Source organism: Moschus berezovskii, chromosome 3 (genome assembly GCF_049115385.1).
Source record: "Moschus berezovskii isolate FMDL1 chromosome 3, NW_MosBer_1.0, whole genome shotgun sequence".
NCBI lineage: Eukaryota > Metazoa > Chordata > Mammalia > Artiodactyla > Moschidae > Moschus > Moschus berezovskii.
In genome coordinates this window covers 77,011,725-77,031,089 of record NC_142462.1, presented here as the reverse complement: position 1 = coordinate 77,031,089, position 19,365 = coordinate 77,011,725, and the positions used below count along the sequence as shown (strand labels likewise).

Genomic DNA, 19,365 nt, shown 5'->3' with positions numbered 1-19,365 from the left:
TAATGGATGCACAATTCTGTGACTATACTAAACGTTATTGAATTGTATACTTCAGAGGGTGAATTGTATGGTATGTGTACTACATCTCAATAAAGCTATTTTAAAAAGGAAACAATTCGTGTCCAGATTATGAAGGACCTTTTATGCTGGTGCGTAGGGGTTTGGGGTCAGTGTGGAGAAGGAATAGAGCAGTGATTCTCAAAGTGTGACCTTGGACCAGCAGTATCAGCCTCATTCGAGAAGTTGTTACAAATGCACATTTTCAAGCTTTACTCCACATTTGCTGAATCAGAAACATTGGGAGTGGGACCCAGCAATCTGTGTTTGAACAAGCCTGCTAGGTAATCCTGATGCACACTAGAATTTGAGGGCCAGTGGATTAGAAAACATGAAAGGACTGAGGGAAAGCATTTAGGATGCTATTTTAAAAATCCAGGTGAGAAATGATAGTGGGGATAGGTGGTTTGAAGTAAAGTGATAGAAATGGGGATAAAGAGATAGGTGGGGATTGACTGGATTGAGGGAGGGGAGTAAAGGTAATTCCCTCCCTCATCTCAAATGATCATGCTCTTAAAATTATTTTTATCAGCTGTATCTGGAAACACTTCTAAAACAGCCCTAGTATACTTGTTTATCTTAGCTATCAAAGCAGTGAGTCAGGAGGTAATGGTTAAAGTTAACATGAAAATCTTGAAAATTTGTTTAAATAGATACCCAAGTAACTTATACAAAGAATTAAAGAAGTAGTCATCAACATTTTCGAAGGGAGAAAAGAATAATGAAAATGAATTAAGTCTCCATCCCTTTTTGGCAGTCTCTTGAATGATTTTGAATCTTTTGAATGATAGTCTCTTAAAATGATGGAAGTTTTGGAAAGAAACATAAGCTTATTATGTAAAAATAACCAAACCCAGAAATAATTAGAAGAAATTTACTCTGACGAGATGGTCAGGGTGGAACTTTTAACTAAACACTTTTCTGTACTTGAAAAAAATACTGGAAATTCCCTGGTGGTCCACAGGTTAGTACTCCATGCTTTCATTACCAAGGGTCTGGGTTTGATACCTGATCAGAGAACTAAGATCCCACAGGTTTCACAGTGTGACAACAAACAAAGAAACAAACAAAATAAAGTGTTTATTTTTAAAAAAATCAACAGCCTTCTTATGAAGCAATTTATAGTCTCTATTAATCTTGCTTTTTTATCTCACTAATTTGATCCCTCTTAAAGTATCAGCTTTGTGATACTTTACTGTGAAGAAAGCTGATCGCCGAAGAATTGATGCTTTTGAACTGTGGTGCTGGAGAAGACTCTTGAGAGTCCCTTGGACTGCAAGGAGATCCAACCAGTCCATTCTAGATTTGTTTCACTTGGTCAACCCAAATCAATAACACCTATGAGTTCCTTCAGTCCTCTAACTTCTGTGTTTTTCCACTTCACAGTGACGACCAGGCATCCCAGGAAGCTTGAGTCACATTCCAATCAGACTGTCAGCCTCATCACCGTCCAAAACCCACCTCTTCAAGTCTTAATGACCTTTGGGTTTCCAGCCTCAATGGTCAATTCATGGTGCACACCTGTGCAACCTAGCAACCCCAGCTGATCATTGACTCATTCACCATCTCCCCTTGGCTCCCAGGACCCCACCACCTTGATTTTCAGACTTTGCTGATTGTTTCTTTTCAGTTCTCTTTTTGGTTCCACCTCTAAACAACAGAAGCCTCAGGGATCAGTTCTCAAACTTCCTCTCCTCTCTAGCTACACTCACCTACTCATTCTGGAAATGATCTGATCCAAGGCTCATGACTTCACATGACTGATAACATTCAACTTTATCTGAACTGCTGACTTGTACTTTCAGCTGCCTACAAAGTTCTCTACTTGCCTGATGAATAAATAGTCATTTCAAATTTGACACATTCCAAAACACTTTCCCTGACAACCCCTTTTGCAGGCTTTCCTAATTCAATAAATGGAAACACTCTTAGTTGCCTAGTCCAAAGCACATGGATTTACCCTGGTTCCTCTCCCACCCCTGCTGCAATCCATCAGCAACAGTGCAGTTCTCCTTTTGGGTATATTCAGAAGACCACTTCTCCATATCTCTATTACCAAAACCCTGGACCAAGCAGCCAGCATTTTGGCCTGGATTATTTGCAATACATGGTCTCCCATCCCACCCAGAGAAAAAAGGCAAAGTCTTCATATTTTCTCCCAGGTATGACCTTATACAGCAAATGACACCATGATTCTCTTTCTTTTACCAGGGTTTGTTTCACTCTGTTTTGCATGAATTCTTTTCCTGCAGCTAGCTCTCTTGAAAATATTGGCCACTGAACACAGAAAATATTAACCGAGAGTTAAGTGGCTGAATCAGAGTATTTCTATTTGCTAAAAACAAACAGAAAATAAAGCAGAAAAAAGAATAGTGTGATGATGCTCCAGTAATGAATGTATAGATAAGTAACAATGTGTCTTATAAAACCAGGTGTTCCAGGGATGTACTCTATTTCCTATGACTTAATTTGTATCTTTAGTATCATGGCTGGATGGCATCACCGACTCGATGGTCATGAGTTTGAGTGAACTCTGGGAGTTGGTGATGGACAGGGAGGCCTGTTGCGCTGATTCATGGGGTCGCAAAGAGTTGGACACGACTGAGCGACTGAACTGAACTGAACTGAATTTATATCTAGAGCAGTGCTGTCCCACAGAACTTTCTGAGATGATGGACATGTGGTATATTGCCACTATCAAGTATAGTAGCCATCTGCCGTCTTAAACAGCACAGACCCAGAGCTCCTATGCTTCCCAGACATTGAAAACATAATCAGTGTTGGCCAAACTTAGTCAAAGTCAGGATTTCTCAGTCAGTTCAATGAAGCCCTATCCTCTCTTTATCCCATCAGTTTCATCTAAGCTTGACAAGGCTCCTTGAGGGTCTCTGGTTCTCAGTCTTCCAACTGTCATTTGCTGAGATGTCTGAGTTCTTTCTTGGTCTCTGGTCATTGGTCTCTTAGTTGACTGTGCTGGTTGAGCCCAGAAGTATTATTTGTGACCTTGTGGTGTGTGTGGGTATGTGTGTAATGTGTGAATATGCATTTGCTCTAACATTTGAGAATATTTAATTCTGTTGCAGAAAAAGAAATGGGATAACACTGTATTTAAATGTGTTAAACACAGATAACTATGTTAGTAGCTTGTGAGACATGTTAAACATAGATAAAGTGAGGTTTATGTGTACTGAAAACAGATGAGAAGAAAGGCAAGAACCAAGATATGCCTAATTGTCATGAAACAGTCGATATACGTGGGGCAGCAGTATCACCTAATCTTCACAACGTGCTACATACACAGGAGGTATGAAGCACTTGATATTCATGTAACACCCGTTCTGGCCCCAGCTGTCCTCTGCCAGATAAAACCCACAGCTGCTCATCAGGCTAATTGGTGAGCCACAGCTTCGGCCAGGTCTACACACCTTTGTGTCTCTTTTACAAACTAGTGTCTATGTGAGTCCCAGGCATCTTCTGTCTCTTGGATCTCTTTGCTCAAACCTCATCTTTGGTCCTTGTAGCCACACCATCAGCAGCAGCAAAGGCTGAAGGGACAGGGAGAGGGGTCCAATGAGTATTGTATAATCCAGGTTTTAGGTAAGGTGGTCCTTCCATCTTGATCACGCTCTTTGCTAAGTATTCTACCTGATCCCACCTCTTTCTCTTTGTTTCTTGTTGTGTAGTTTAAATTGGTTTAATAAATTGTGTGATTTGCACATCCTAATGTGGTCTCTGAGTCTTTCTAATCCAGCACTGGTGGGGGAACTTTCTTGTTGGTATAGTTAGAGGCTCCCATGGCAGCAAGGTAATTTCCCTCATGATTTTAGGGGTAAATCAAAGACTTGCAAATACTCTCCTGAATGACTTGGAGAGTGAGGGTGCCTAAGGTTCTCTTTGCCTAGACAGATTGTGCTTTGTCTACTGCTGCTGTCCTACTCTGCCAGTGTGGGAGATCACAGCAGGATTTGCTGTTTCATTGCTGCCCAGCTAAGGAGTGAGACACAGCCATTGATTGCTCTCAGATCCCCACATTCATCAGTAGGCTCTCCCTATTTGACTCCTTTGTGATACCCATCAGTGTCTAAATAGCTTTATTCTTCCTCTTCTCTCAGCTTGAAAAGTCTGTATCTCCTTTGGAAAAGGGTTTTTCCCCAAATTTGTGAATAATAGGATAAACTTTATGCCTATAGTCCTTAAGGATCATGGTATTGATTCTGATAATCCAGGTTTTTAAAACTCAAAAATGCTTTATCTCAAACTGTTGTCTCTAGTTTCAAAAGTCCATTTTGAAAGTTAGCATCTCTTTGCTATCTCTTTGCGTTTCTGTTAATGGCAACCCTACTCTGAGGGCATGAGTGTGCACGCACACACACACACACATATGGGCATGCACATATACATACCCTCTGCTGCCTGAATTGGGGGAAGGGTGGGGATAGCTTGGGAAATCAGGAAAAGCAAGAGCATCAGTTAGTATTTCAAAATTTGACTCATCCCTATTTGTGAAGATCACACATAGCTATAGCTGGAGCTCTAGTAAATGAAGTCCAAGGGATGTCCGAACCCAGGGCTTGGATGATTTCTCAGGCTGCTCCTCTCTGTACCATAGTCCACTCTTCTACTTGTCTTTCTGCAACAGTAAGATAGATACTAGCTGGCAGTTCCATAACAATGTTGTCAGTAGAATTCAGTAGCGTTCAAAGGATGCCCCTGGAGAAGGAAATGGCAACTCCAGTATTTTTGCCTGAGAAATTCCATGGAAAGAGGACTCTGGTGGGCTACAGTCCATGTGGTCGCAAAGAGTTGGCATGACTTAGCAACCGAGTAGAAAACATCTTTTTCTGGTCCTCTAATCTTGCTTTTAAAGTCTCATAAATTTGGTTCTTCAAGGGAATGGAGATAACATTTACTGATTACCTTCCACAAACTAGGCATTGCTTTCCAAGTGTTCCATTTTTAAAATGTAAATTCCCGTTGGCAAGGAAAACCCCTTAAGTCCTCATTATCTAACCCCTAGAATTAACTTATCAGAACCATTTCCATCTGTCATAGCCAGCTGTGGTCAAGGCCATGAGAGACGAGTTGGGATAACCTTCCTGGGGAGGGCCCTGAGTAATGAGCCCTGAGAAGGAAGAGAGAGCAACAAAGTGGGTGACAGGGGTGGATTTCCAAATCAAAGTTTGCCTGCCCCGCAAAATTTGCCCCATGGTAGCAGTGAAGTAATTGATGTGCTAATTAAAATCCCCATGGATTCATTAAAGTAGTCCTGAGAAGAAATCTCTGCTTTGCACTAAGGGAAGTTAGTAGTTTAGGTGTAAATATGAAAGTAATGAAACATTGTTAAAAAACTTCTCTCCTTTTGACTTTTTCTATCAGTACAAATTATAGAGTTTTATTGATCATCAGATGAGAGAAGAAATGTAGGTCATATAAGCTGGCTGGCTCGTGGTTTACAATTTCTATGATACAGACAGATCACAAAGGATCAATCAGCATGCACAAATTAAAATGAGCTATTCATACAATGGGATACTATTCAGCAATAGAAAGGAAGGAATTACTGATATATGCAGCCACGTGAATGAATCTTAAAAACTCTCAAAATCTACTGAGTAAATAAGCTAGACACAGGTTATATATCATATGATTCCATTTATACAATGTTTTTGAACAGGTAAAATTCATCTAAGATGAATGCTGGTTACCTTGGCAGAGGTAAGAGGGGAGGAAGGGGACATGAGGGAGCTTTGGGGGATGATAGAAATGTCTATCTTGGCCTTTTACCTCGTTGCGGCCGAGAAAGCAACACGGGTCACCAGCAGCTCTACTGGAGCCATCCGAGAAAATTCGGCCAGGGTTCTCGCTCTTGCCGGGTCTGCTCAAACCGGCACGGTCTGATCCGGAAATACGGCCTCAATATGTGCCGCCAGTGTTCCCGCCAGTATGCGAAGGACATCGGCTTCATTAAGTTGGACTAACCGAACTTCCTTAGATGGCTTATCCAGCACATCAACCTTAGGCGAGGCGGAAATACTAACTCTTTGTATATAAAATAAAAGTTTTCAAAACTTCAAAAAAAAAAAAAAGGAAATGTCTATCTTGTTTTGGGTGTAATTCACCTGGACACACACACATTTGTCAAACTCCTAGAATTATTCAATTCATATATGTGCATTTTACCATCTATAAAATATACCACAATGAAAACAAATTAAAAAACACTTCCCGGTGTCCTGATGGGCTATCTTTCCTCATTTAGCAGCATTGGCTGGCTGGCTGGCTGGCTGAGGTGACTGACAATGCAGGTAGTTCTTGTGAGGAGGCCGAAGAGCAAACTGCTATTTGTTGCAGTGCTATACATTTAGGGTTGCCTACATGCCATGTTATTAATCACTTTACTATGTGATCAGTTCAGTTCAGTTCAGTTCAGTCGCTCAGACGTGTCCGACTCTCCGCGATCCCATGAATCACAGCACGCCAGGCCTCCCTGTCCATCACCAACTCCCGGAGTTCACTCAAACTCATGTCCATCGAGTCGGTGATGCCATCCAGCCATCTCATTCTCTGTCGTCCCCTTCTCCTCCTGCCCCCAATCCCTCCCAGCATCAGAGTCTTTTTCAGTGAGTCAACACTTTGCATGAGGTGGCCAAAGTATTGGAGTTTCAGCTTTAGCATCAGTCCTTCCAATGAACACCCAGGACTGAGCTCCTCTAGAATGGACTGGTTGGATCTCCTTGCAGTCCAAGGGACTCTCAAGAGTCTTCTCCAACACCACAGTTCAAAAGCATCAATTCTTCGGCGATCAGCTTTCTTCACAGTCCAACTCTCACATCCATACATGACCACGGGAAAAACCATAGCCTTGACTAGACGGACCTTTGTTGGCAAAGTAATGTCTCTGCTTTTTAATATACTATCAAGGTTGGTCATAACTTTCCTTCCAAGGAGCAAGCGTCTTTTAATTTCATGGCTGCAATCAGCATCTGCAGTGATTTTACTTGGCTCTAAAATACAGATGACTCAAAAGTACATTGTATCAATAATTGTTTTGGGTATTTTCTTCCTCCAGAACATTTTTTAACAGGAAAAGTTCAGGCCAAATTAATCCCTGCTTCATTTAAACAGTCTTCAAATGGATTACTCTTCTTTGTCCTACTCCTCATGAATTCCTTTTGTTCCAGAAAAGAGTAAATTTAAAAATACAGTAGCTGAGCTCTGCGCCTGTGTGTACTTACATATAGCTATGCATTTCTTTCAAATACATAATAGTAAATCAAACTGTTAAGGTGACTTCATTAGGCTTGCCTCCAATCCCCACCTCCTTCATGCTTGTGGTGGTCTGTGGTGTGGGAGGAGCCACCTCCTGGAAAAACTGATGACTCCTGGAAAACTGTGCTGAAGTAGTTTTTTTTTTTTTTTAATGCAGCAATAATTCTGAAAGATCTATAACACACTTTCTCATCCTAATGTTCTATTTTTATTGAGAATAGGAATTATGATTATTGTCATTATTCATTCTCTCCTGTTGTTTATTCCTTTCCTGAAGTCACAGTCTTCTCCTTGAGACAGCTCAGTTGGTTGCTATGGAAATGATTATTTTGCTACAAACAGAAAATTATGACATACAGTAAAGAATAAGCAACAGAAGCAGAAGAACTCTTGGAGAAAGACTTAAGTCCTGTTAAAGCCAAAAATAGCTGAAAACTGTTAAAATTGTTAGTGAAGCTGTCCAAAGTTGTTCATGAGGCAATAATTTACCTTGACATTTTCTCAAATGATAATCAGATCCGTGGATGAAGAATTTATGGTTTGAACACACTCATGGGCACTAACACTTGCATAAATAAAAGTCTATCCAAAATTTTAAACTTAAAAGTTTAAAGCAATCAATGACTCGATATTAGCAAGAATCATTTTTTTCTACCTGTCATCTCCCCAATATATTTCTATAACTCTACTTCAAACTCAGCCATTTAAATTCCTGTGCAATCATACTGACTATATAATATGTACATACATATATACATACGTAATTTGTTAGCTTCCCAGGTGGCCCTACTGGTAAAGAACCCACCTAGTGGTAAAGAACAGGTAGCCATAAGAGACGTGGGTTTAATCCCTGGGTCGGGAAGATCCCCTGGAGGAGGGCACAGTAACCCACTCCAGTATTCTTGCCTGGAGAAACCAATGGACAGAGGAGCCTGGCAGACTGTAGTCCATAGGATTACACACAGTCAGACACAATTAAAGCGACTTAGCATGCATGTACACATATATAATATTTATATATGTATGTAAACAATATAGTTTTGCTTTTTGTTTTTACTATGCATATTGTTTTTGTCTCTAAAATTACATTTGAGAGACTACTTATCCTGGTTCCCTATAGTTGAATATTTGTGCTGTATCAAAATTTTCTGCCATTATAAATGAAACTGTTATAAAGTTGTTTTTCTTTCAAGTAAGTCTTGAAAGGAATTCTCAGAATTAACTCAGGGAAGCTGGGTTTTAGGGTAAAGAGTATGAAGATTTTAACATCCCACATGGCCCTACATGCACATCGCCATAGAATGTTTGTTAAATGGTGACACTCAGCATCCACACTTACTTTACGGCAGGTAATACATATGGCTTCTACAAGTCAGGGAAGGGGACAAGAGAAAGTTCCAAAGAATTTGAGGAAGAAAGAAAATCTTCCATACACTGTGGTCCAGGAAAGTTAAGCCACTTGACTGACAGCTCGCTTGAGAGAAGGGTATGTTAAGAAACTGGTCTTCCTTTCCCCATTAAATTCTTTTCATTGCACTGAACGGAGCATCTCAGGGAACTCCCCGAGTCTTAGAACTCAGTGTGTTCCTGACTCTGTTTAGTTTGTTGATTTTTGTGTCCTTTCTCTTCCAAAGGTGATTTCAGGCAGATTATACACAGAGACATAAAATACAGTACAATAATGCCAAAATAAAAAGATAATCAGATCGAAGAGAAACTATAAGCAAGCAAAATATATACCTTCCAAAAATATAAGCTTTAAGATCAGATGGAGTTGGGAAAGTTGTGCCATGAATTACACTCTCAGGAAAGAGGGAAATATAAACCAGAACCAGATAACCAGTTGCTCAGGAAAAGAGCAGTTCTCTGCCACTGAATTCTCTCAGCATCTCTCAAACTCCAAGACATTGCTTAGCCACACTTTCATTTCAGCTATGTAGCTTCTAAACTTCTCCATTGTGACCATTGCTGCCACAGACATAGGCTAGATTTATGAAGTCTAGAACCCCAGGTGCCTTGTACTTTATGACTGAATTTTGAAGACTGCCATCTGGTGGGAGTGATACAGGCTTGAGGGGAGAGAACTTAGGCATAAGTACCTGAGCGCCTAAAACTGCCCCATTTGAATTTGATTTTAAATACTTCTTTTCTGATTATAGAAGTAATATAAAACATAGCTTTATTTTAGAAAGTGGAAAAATTACAAGGAAGAAAATAAATGTCACTATAAATCTACTACACCTAGACTTTTTAAACCTTTAGATGTATTTCTTTTCATAGTTATGATTTGATGTGTATGTATACACACATTTTTGTGTGTGCACACATATATGTGTGTACTATATATATATATATATATAGTACACACACACCTAGAAACTACAGACAAAACAAATAGGAAAGAGGCAAACTGAAGATTGTCTGAAGCCCTACACGGTAACTATTGGGGGTTTAAAAGAATCCCTGACCCTATCATAGGTGGAAAGGGAATTAGGCTAAGGATTCCAAGTCCTTCACATGGTAGTCCCTCCATTTTTCTAAGACTCATATCCCTCAGAAAATTTGGCAGCTCTTGATATATGGGTCCCATATATTTATTGTTGGGGTTAATACAATTATATGTGTGTGTGTTTACACTGCAGACAAAAATATTTGTCCTAATGTTATATATCCCCCTTACCATTTTTAACCTCTACAAGAATGGTTGATAATTGCACACTAGAATGGGATAATTATAGAATAATAATGTTAGAAAAGACTTCAAAAGCTCATAAGGCATGGGCCTTGTTGATACACATATTATGGGCTAAGCAATATGATAAAAAGTCCTAAAAAATGTATGCCTTCTGACCCAGTAAGTATACTTCAAGAAATTTATCAGAATGTGTATAAAGATATATATATATATATATATATATATATACAAATAGGTACATCATATCTCTATTTATAATGACATGAAATTGGAAACACCCTATGCAACAGTGGAAGATTATGGAAGTCTCAGTGATTCTTGTAGGATAAGCATAAACCATGATAATTAAACAGATTGCTTATGACTTTACATCTGATAAAGAATCTGCCTGCAATGCAGAAGACCCGGATTTGATCCCTGAGTCAGGAAGATCCCCTGGAGAAAGTAATGGCAAACTATTCCAGTATTCTTGCCTGGTGAATTCCATGGACAGATCATGGAGTCACAAAGGGTTGGACGTAGCTGAGTGACTAACACACTTCAAAAACAAAACAAAGTCATTTTAAAAGTTATACCTATATAAAGAAGTAATATATTTTCCATGTTTATGATCCTTAGGAACAAACTTGGAGCAACCTAAAGATTGATTATTTTTAGATTTTAAAATTTAAGTAGGACATTCCTATAGCTGCTATTAATCATCAGTTTTAAACATGCTATTCTAGCATGTCTTTAGACTTAAGAAGGCTTTGTCTATAAATCTATCCTACGTAACTCTTTTATTTGGAAGAGAGCATAATGCAGATGACAAATGATTCATTGTTCCTAGAGCCAAGTAATATCATTCTGGAACAAAAGGAAAGAGAAAAATAGTAACAAACATTGTTGTGATTTTAAAATTTGGATTGATTTGATTTTTCAACACTGTTCAAATCTATCATACTTTCTGTTTTATTCCATTTCTCTAGCTGGATCTTTAATAACAAAAAGGAATGTTTGAAATCTTACATACGGGCTCAGTTATTTAAACAACTCAAGACATTGTTACTGCATTCAATTCTATTGCTCTGTAAGAGATTAGAAAATACAAAAATCACTGTAACAAAGCCAACATAGGATTTTCTGAAAGGCTTCAAATACAACATTCATCACAAATGTTTACTGAGCACCTTCTCTGGTCTCGTTGCAGGGCTAGGTGCCAGCAAACCAGACAGAGCCTTTCCTGAACTCACAGAACTTGTAACCAAAAACCATCCTCTAATGGAAAGAATGAAATTAAGAAGCAAATGACCAGACTTCTACAGGATCTTTTCCTCTTTCCATTGTCTTCTTAGATGCTAAGCCACCTTTTTCAGTTCACTTCCTTTCCGGAAAATAGGGGTGGGGATGGGTACTGGCCTAACTTTTAGAGAAAATCTCTTAAAAGTGATTTGGCAGGTTGATCATGCTCCCAATGCACCCTTTTAATAACAGAGATAAACAGAAGGAGCATGAATAACAAACATACTTATTTTAGTTGATATCAACTGTAATCTTAGTCTCTGCTTAGGAGGTTAACACCCCCACCCCCCGCCATCATACATATACAGAAATCCTTTGACAAGCTTCATTATTGTCATAATAGGACCATCCTCAGCGACCAAGGACCTTAAGAGATCAGGCTTTCAGGACACGAAGGTCCTGGGTAAAACTGTGAGCATAATAGCCGCTGATCATTGGTGCCCTCTCCTTGATGATGTCACAGGCTTCCTTCCCACTCTCTGCATCCAACCTCTTAGACTTACTTCTACCCTTTGCTTTCCAATGGTTTTTCAATTACTAATCTGATATTGGGCTTCCCTGGTGGCTCAGAGGTTAAAGCGTCTGCCGCCAATGCAGGAGACCAGGGTTCGATCCCTGGGTGGGGAAGATCCCCTGGAGAAGGAAACGGTAACCCACTCCAGTATTCTTGCCTGGAGAATCCCATGGACGGAGAAGCTTGGTAGGCTACAGTCCACGGGGTCGCATAGAGTCGGACACAAGTGAGCGACGGAACGGGAATCTGATATTAATGCCCAGAGAGTAATAAAATGAAAACTTCAGCAGAAAACAAAGCTTTAAGTTAAAGGGCTAACTCTAAATAAGCAATTGAAGGCACTGGTGAGCATATAGAATATATTTGGGCAAAACAAATAGGAGAAACCTTGAGGTGGGCGCAGGCATCAGACCACAGACAGAAAACACCTGGGTTCAAATTCTTTCTGTCAGTTTCTTCAAGTACAAAATGGAAATAATGGCATCTATTTTGTAAGATTTTATCTTTTTATAGTGTGGATTACACATGATAATGTCTGTAAAGTACTGTGGATCCACTGAGTGCTTGATAAATACTGGCTGTTGTCACTATGCCTCTGAAGTCAGACGCCTTTGAAGCTGTGATTTCTGTACAACAGCATATCCTCAATTCTCTTTTCCTATCTGTAAAGTGGAATACAAGAGGGTTCTTGAGCTGCGTCTGAACTCTAATAATTTGGAATGAATGGAAAAACATTGAAGGGAGGGTGTTTAGAATAGACTAAACTTTTTAAACTGCAGTTTAGTTTTCTAGAGAAAGCAGAGGTTCTTATGCTTCAGTTTGCAATAGAAGCACTGAGAAAACTTTGCCCCCTTTCTGTTAATTTATTCAGCACATATTAACTCCAAACATACTTGAGACACATATATTCTTTCCTCAGGAAATTTGTTTTTAAATGCAATGTCTGGGGCCCTTTCCTAAGAAATTTTGATGGAGAAGACCTTGGAATCCAGACCTAGGTGTATTTTTAAAAAGCACCCTGGTTGTTCTGAGGCAAAGCAGCCATGGACAAACTGAGAAACATGGCTGCTGGAGAAAGTGTGCCTTGATTTTCACACTGAGAATACACTATTTTGGGAAAGTCTCTTTAATGAGCCTTTTGGTAATTCTAAGGGAAAATGAAAAATTCAAAGGAAAAACTCAGAAGTGGAAAGATTTAAGACAATGAAACCTAAATAGATGAGCAAAGTAAAATAAAAGGCTGTCTTCATTGTGAGTGAGATGCAGAATTTTGGCAGATTGTTTTTTGTAGGAAGTGATTGTTCTTAATGCAGATTTAGACTGCTATGAATCTGGACTATTTTACTTCCCAAAGAATTATCGAATAGTTTCACTAGGAGAACTGGAGCAGAGTTGAACAGGATCAGGAGGAAAGAAAGTCTAGATTGTTTTTGCAGGTGTGAAGCCTGCAAAGAGTGGGAGTAGGACTAAAAATGGCAAAGTCCAACACCTTTAGTTTTGTGCATGACTCCCTTTGGTGTTACTGTAGACAAAATGTCCCAAACTTTGGAAAATGTACCCTGTCAGGTTGGATCCTGATTCATCGTCCTGTTGGCAATAAGAGCGAGGTCTTCCTGAAGGTCAGGGCTTCTTGGATAGTTAGCCATTCCAGTAGGTAGAAGATCTTCAACTGCAAAATTCTCATGCAAGCACTGGTTGAGGCCTGGGCTCCAGCAGAAGAAAACTGGTCTAGGATGTCCATTCTGGGGAAGGCACCAGCCGTTGCAAGATGGTGCTTCAGGCCAGGGATAAAAGAGATAGAGCTAGCATGTAACTCCTATTTGGAGGGACTATTTTTTATGACTCAGGTTTTTTTGGTTATTTCCAATCCTTCAGTAAAAGTGAGTACATTCAGCAGACTTTTCAACTCCTAAATGTTGAGTCAACACCATGTTCTAAGGTACAACAATGAACTTAGCATCCTACTTCTATGATTCTTTCTAACGTTAGCCTTGAGGTCTGAAGAGAATTAAGGAATACGTTGGTGTCCAAATTGGACCAAGCTATATGAGGGGGTTTATGTGAAAAACCAGCACTCTTTCTGAGCACCTGGTAGAATCTGCTTTGGGCCTAGAAAGATTTGAGTTTTTAATCCCTCTTAAGGCTACAACTGATGGTCTGTTCCCCTTCCCCCTATAGAAAATCTTTTCTTAATGTGGACTTACTCAGTGCAGATTTTTCACTAATGCTCTTGAAGAGCTTATGTGAGCAGTTTGAACTTTAAAATATTATAAACAAAATTCCATTCTTTCCAGCTAAAAACATTGGCTTCTGCTAGAAGTATAAGTAGAAACTGACTGATTAGTTTTGATGAAAATGAGAATTGTGTGTAATTAGCAGTTAGTTTTTTGGCATCCAAACAGCAATCTATTTGCTGTCTTTAAGCAAGCTCACCATCTTTTTTTAATTTAAGAAAAAAATTTTCCATTACAGATGTCATACCTGCTCTTATTGAAAATTTAAAAATAGAAGGATAAAGTATTGGTAGTCTCACATACAAATACTTTGTGATGTATATTCCTTTCCATGTATATATCTTTACATAATTGCAACCACATGGTATATAAAAATTTACATATGCTAGTTTCTTAAAAACCTGTTTTAAAAATATCTGCTAACTACTTAAGTGTGCATCAACAGATGAATGGATAAAGAAGTGTGATAAAATCCAGAATATTACTCAGCCATGAAAAAGAATGAAATATTATCATTTGCAGCAGATTATCATAGTAAGTCAGACACAGACAAGTATTATATGACATCACTTATATGTAGAATCTAAGAAAATGATACAAATGAATTTATTTATAAAACAAACAGACTCATGGACATAGAAGACAAATTTTGCAGGTGACACTAGTGGTAAAGAACCCACCTGCCAAGGCAGGAGACATAAGAGATGCAGTTTCGATCTGTGGGTCAGGAAGATCCCCTGGAGAAGGAAATAGCAACCCACTTCAGTGTTCTTGCCTAGCACGCACAAAGGAGAAAGGAGAAGAGAGGGATAAATTAGGAGTTTGGGATTAACATATACACACTGTTCCGTTCCGTCACTCAGTCGTGTCTGACTCTATGCGACCCCGTGGACTGTAGCCTACCAGGCTTCTCCGTCCATGGGATTCTCCAGGCAAGAATACTGGAGTGGGTTACCGTTTCCTTCTCCAGGGGATCTTCCCGACCCAGGGATCGAACCCGGGTCTCCCGCACTGGGGACAGACGCTTTAACCTCTGAGCCACCAGGGAAGCCCACTACTATATATAAAATAGATAAACAGCAAGGATTTGCTGAATAGCACAGGGAACTATATTAAATATCTTGTCATAACCTATAATAGAACAATAATCTGAAAAATAGTACATATGTATAGATACACACACACATATAAAACTTTGCAGTATACCTGAAACTAACACAATATTGTAAATCAATTACACTTCAATTTTTAAAAAAAGCCACCATAAAGGTCAATTATGCAGAAAAAAATCTGCTAACTATATAAAGCAGGAAAAAAATCCCTTCGAAGTTCACTGCCCAGACTTACTTTGGGTGCCTTTCCTTGCAATTCCTTCACCATACATTTCCCCTCCAGATGATTGCAATTTTGTTGGATTAAAGATCTGTTAATTCAGGAACATGTGTAGATCCTGTAGGAAAGGGTGTGAAGAGGTTCAGTGACATAGGAGATCTGTTATTTAGTGGTTTAGTAGTCTTTCCCAATCAAACCTCAATGACTCAGGACTCTCTGTATGACTTTGAAAGGTACAGAAATTCATCATTCATGTTCCATGGGAGAAAAAAAAGTGGCCATTATGATACACTATGTCATTCTGCTTTTGTGCAGAGAAATCACCTTTAAAATGTCAGTCTTCTGGTTCAGTTTCTTAACAGTGACCAGTGTAGCCATGCTTAGCAAGTGCTGGGAGAGAACATGGTCCATTACTGCTGTCCGTGACCACTAAGTTTGCAGAAGATTTCCTCTGATCTGAAAGTTGGAGGATATGGCTCAATGAACCCATTTCCTGGCACTGGAAAGTGGAGGATGTCACAGGAGAGGTCGTGTTGAAGGAAGCAGAGTTGGGCCAAGCTTTGCCTCTGCACTCGGACCCCCTGCTGGAGCTCCTGATTTCAGGTTTGACCTGAGTCGATGAAGGAGCTTCTGAACTTTCAGTTATAACTTCCTCTTTTTGGAATTCTTAATTTTTGTTGATACCTTGGTCATCTGAATACATCTTCTAGAAATCTCCTCAAGTTAAATATAGGAATGATTCAAGTTGTGAGATATAATATACATATACAATTACATAGTGATGTGAAATTCTGGTGTCACAATTATTTTCCTAAAGTCTGTAGACACATCTTTGTTGTCTTCTAGAACTGGCTACTGCAGAGACCAAGTCTGTGGTGAGCTGATTTGTACGCTTCTGTAGGTAACCTTTCGTTCTCTCTGCTTGTTTGGATTGTTCTTTGTTTTTAATTTAATGATTTTTATAGAATATGTATAATGGAATACTATTTTTGTAAAGCTCCTGGATATATTTTCCCTTTCTGCCATCCAGTTTATTATTTTTTTCCTTTCTCCTGAAGCTCTTCCACCATGAGGGCTGGGCATGAAGCCTGATTCCCAGGATTCAAGGAGGCTGCAGAGCCCCAAAGGGGAAAGCCATGTTGTGGAGATGCTATTGACAGAAACAGCTGAGCCTTGAATAAACTGGAAGAACACACCAGGAGTCACTCTAGGACCTGGAGGTGGAGGCTGATGCTCATACACAGGCTGGGACTGCTTTTTCTAACACCTGCACGGCTCACCTCCTCACTTCCTTCAGGGCTCTGCTCACGTGTCACCTCCTCCAAGAGGCTTTCCCTGACCACCCTGTCCCCACTCCCTTCCCCATCCTTTCCTTGCATTCCTGTCTCCTCACCCTGCTTTGATCTCCATAGCACACATTCCACTCAGCGCAGAACAGGTTCACCTCTAATGTTGTCTAGAAGATTCCTTTCTGCTTTGTTGGACTTCCTTAGACCCACTTTCCAAGTCTTCATCACTATGAGTGTATGGAACACAAGAAGAGCATGAAATTTCTGTGTTCCCCCTATAGCACTTCTTTGTTGGGGCCACACCTCCCTGGGCACACTGTCACTCCCTTCTCCCTCTCTCACCTCCTGCTGAGTTGTTCTCTGAGTGTCAGTCTCTAAATGGACATAAGACAAACGTGTTTTGCTCAATGGAAGCTTCAGAAGAGTGTACTTTTTTTTGGTCACTCCTCTATCCCTAGTTTCTAGAACAGTGCCTGGCAGAGCACATCATAGGCTTGCAATGAACAATTGTTGAGCAAATTTAGGAATGTATCCAATGGCCAAGTTTGAAAGAATTAGTTTGGAAATGGGAAGGTTAGCGGGAGAGACAGGGCTCTGATTGCCTCAAAAAGCAGCGGTCATAGAATAGGACAGAACTCCTTTTCTGCTTGAACTGACTTGCATTTGTAGGGCAAGATGGTGGTGAAAGGATAAATGCATCTCTACCTAAATAGGCAATCTAATTTTCAAGAGGTAAGAACTGGGAAGACCTACAGTATTCTGGCCCTTGGTTGACTGTCCTTGTTTTCAGTATTGTAAATTCTTGTTTCCTGGGTCTTCATATGAATTTCAGTAGGAAGGGGCAATGCTGTTTCAGGATATTTACCCAGACTTGCCATTTCAAACTGGACTCATACTTTTATGAGTATGAGTAAAACTTTACCTTGTAGCTCACTCGGTAAAGAATCTGCCTGCAGTGCAGGAGACCCGGGTTTGATCCCTGGGTTGGGAAGATCCTAGTATCCTTGCCTGGAAAGTCTCATGGACAAAGGTGCCTGGTGGGCTGCAGTCCATGGGGTCACAAAGAGTCGGGCACGACTGAGTGACTAACAACAACACCACCTCACAGAGAATGAAAAGGTAAGCTAGAGGCTTAACTTTAATTAAGCTGCTAGAGGCAGCTCCATTCATCCCACAATGGGCAGGCCAGAGACTGCAGCTCTATGTATGTTCTATCTGCACTACAGAAGATTTTACAAAAATATTTTGTTATGGCTCCTCAGTACATACAAATACCTTTTATTTGGTGTACATTAGTGAGTTTGGAGCCTAAGGAAGGAAGGTTGGTGCTTAGTCGTGTCCAACTCTTGGGACTCTTTGTACTATAGCCTGCCAGACTCCTCGGCCCTGGAATTTTCCAGCAAGAATACTGGAGTGGGTTGCCATTTTCTCCTCCCAGGGATCTTCCCTACCCAGGGATAGAACCCGTGTCTCTTGTGTCTCCTGCACTGGCAGGTGGGTTTTTTATCACTAGTGCCGCCTGGGAAGCCCTTGGAGCCTTAAAGAGTAACTAAATCATTTGGACCTAGATTTTATATTGGTTTTATCCAGTTATAAAATGCAAGAAGAGAAGATTAAAAGAAAAGTAGCATCCGAACTTATAAAAACAAATAAAATACATCCCATTGATTCTTTGGTAGTTTATTGATGCTAAGACTCATTTTTCATTGAAAAACTACAGAATTTCCCTTTTATCTTTCCTGAAGCCTGTCAGAATAAACTGATGACAGGATAATTAACATCCAAGTATTTTGTGATATTTTGATATTGGGCTTCCCTTCTTCTAATCTTATTTTTTTATTTCAGACCACACATTCTCAGTTTGTTGATAATGCATTTGGTTGCAGCCTGAGATATTTCCAGGTCTAAAGCCAGGTTCACATTTTTGCTTTGAAGAGGCAGAAATTCCAAACAAATACAGATGGTCAGACCATAAACTTAATTAAAATTTCGACTTTACTGGATGCTACATTAAATATGGCCATAATGCCAAGAGAAATACATGAAAAATCCATTTGTCTCCACATCCTGCTGCTTCTACATAGTATAAAATAACAGAATGCTAAGTATGTGTTTGTGTATGTGTGTGTGAGCATGTGTGCCTTAATCTAGCTCTCTCTTCTGGCTTGGCTGTCATACTAGTAATGTTTTGACCAATAAAAGATGGGTTTTAATTAAAATCTGGGATTGGCTAGCTGTACATCTGTTAACTTTTCCTATGTAATTCTCAAGCACTAATTTAGATACTTTCTGAAGAACTGTGATTTTCTTTTTTGTGCAAAAAAGAGAGCATTTTAATCTTCCTAATTAAGCCTGGAATATGTATTTAAAATTATGTGGAGATAATAACTCATTTCAGGAGGGTAATAAAGGTCATTCATAGGAAGGTAAAACAGCTTTCTTAAAGAACTCAAAAGGGAGTAAAGGACCTAGTCCTGTCATTTGAAGATGAGGACTCATGTCCTGGAGAGGCCAAGTGAGAATGAATAGTCCATGGTGGCTTGATCACACTGAGCCCCAGGCTGGCTGGACAGCGAGGTCTGAAAGAACTGCTGGGGCCACATGGGACCAGTTTGATTGGTCCTCTGATGGGACAGCATCCACAGTTTCCACCAGGTAACTTAAGTCAGATTCCCCAGAGAGATGAACCTGAGG

The 19,365-nt window shown here is 39.8% G+C and overlaps 1 pseudogene; it reads left to right on the top strand.

Moving 5' to 3' along the window:
• The first annotated feature begins 5,747 nt into the window (after positions 1–5,747).
• Positions 5,748–6,148, top strand: LOC148778358 (small ribosomal subunit protein uS14 pseudogene; annotated as a pseudogene).
• Positions 6,149–19,365: the final 13,217 nt, after the last annotated feature.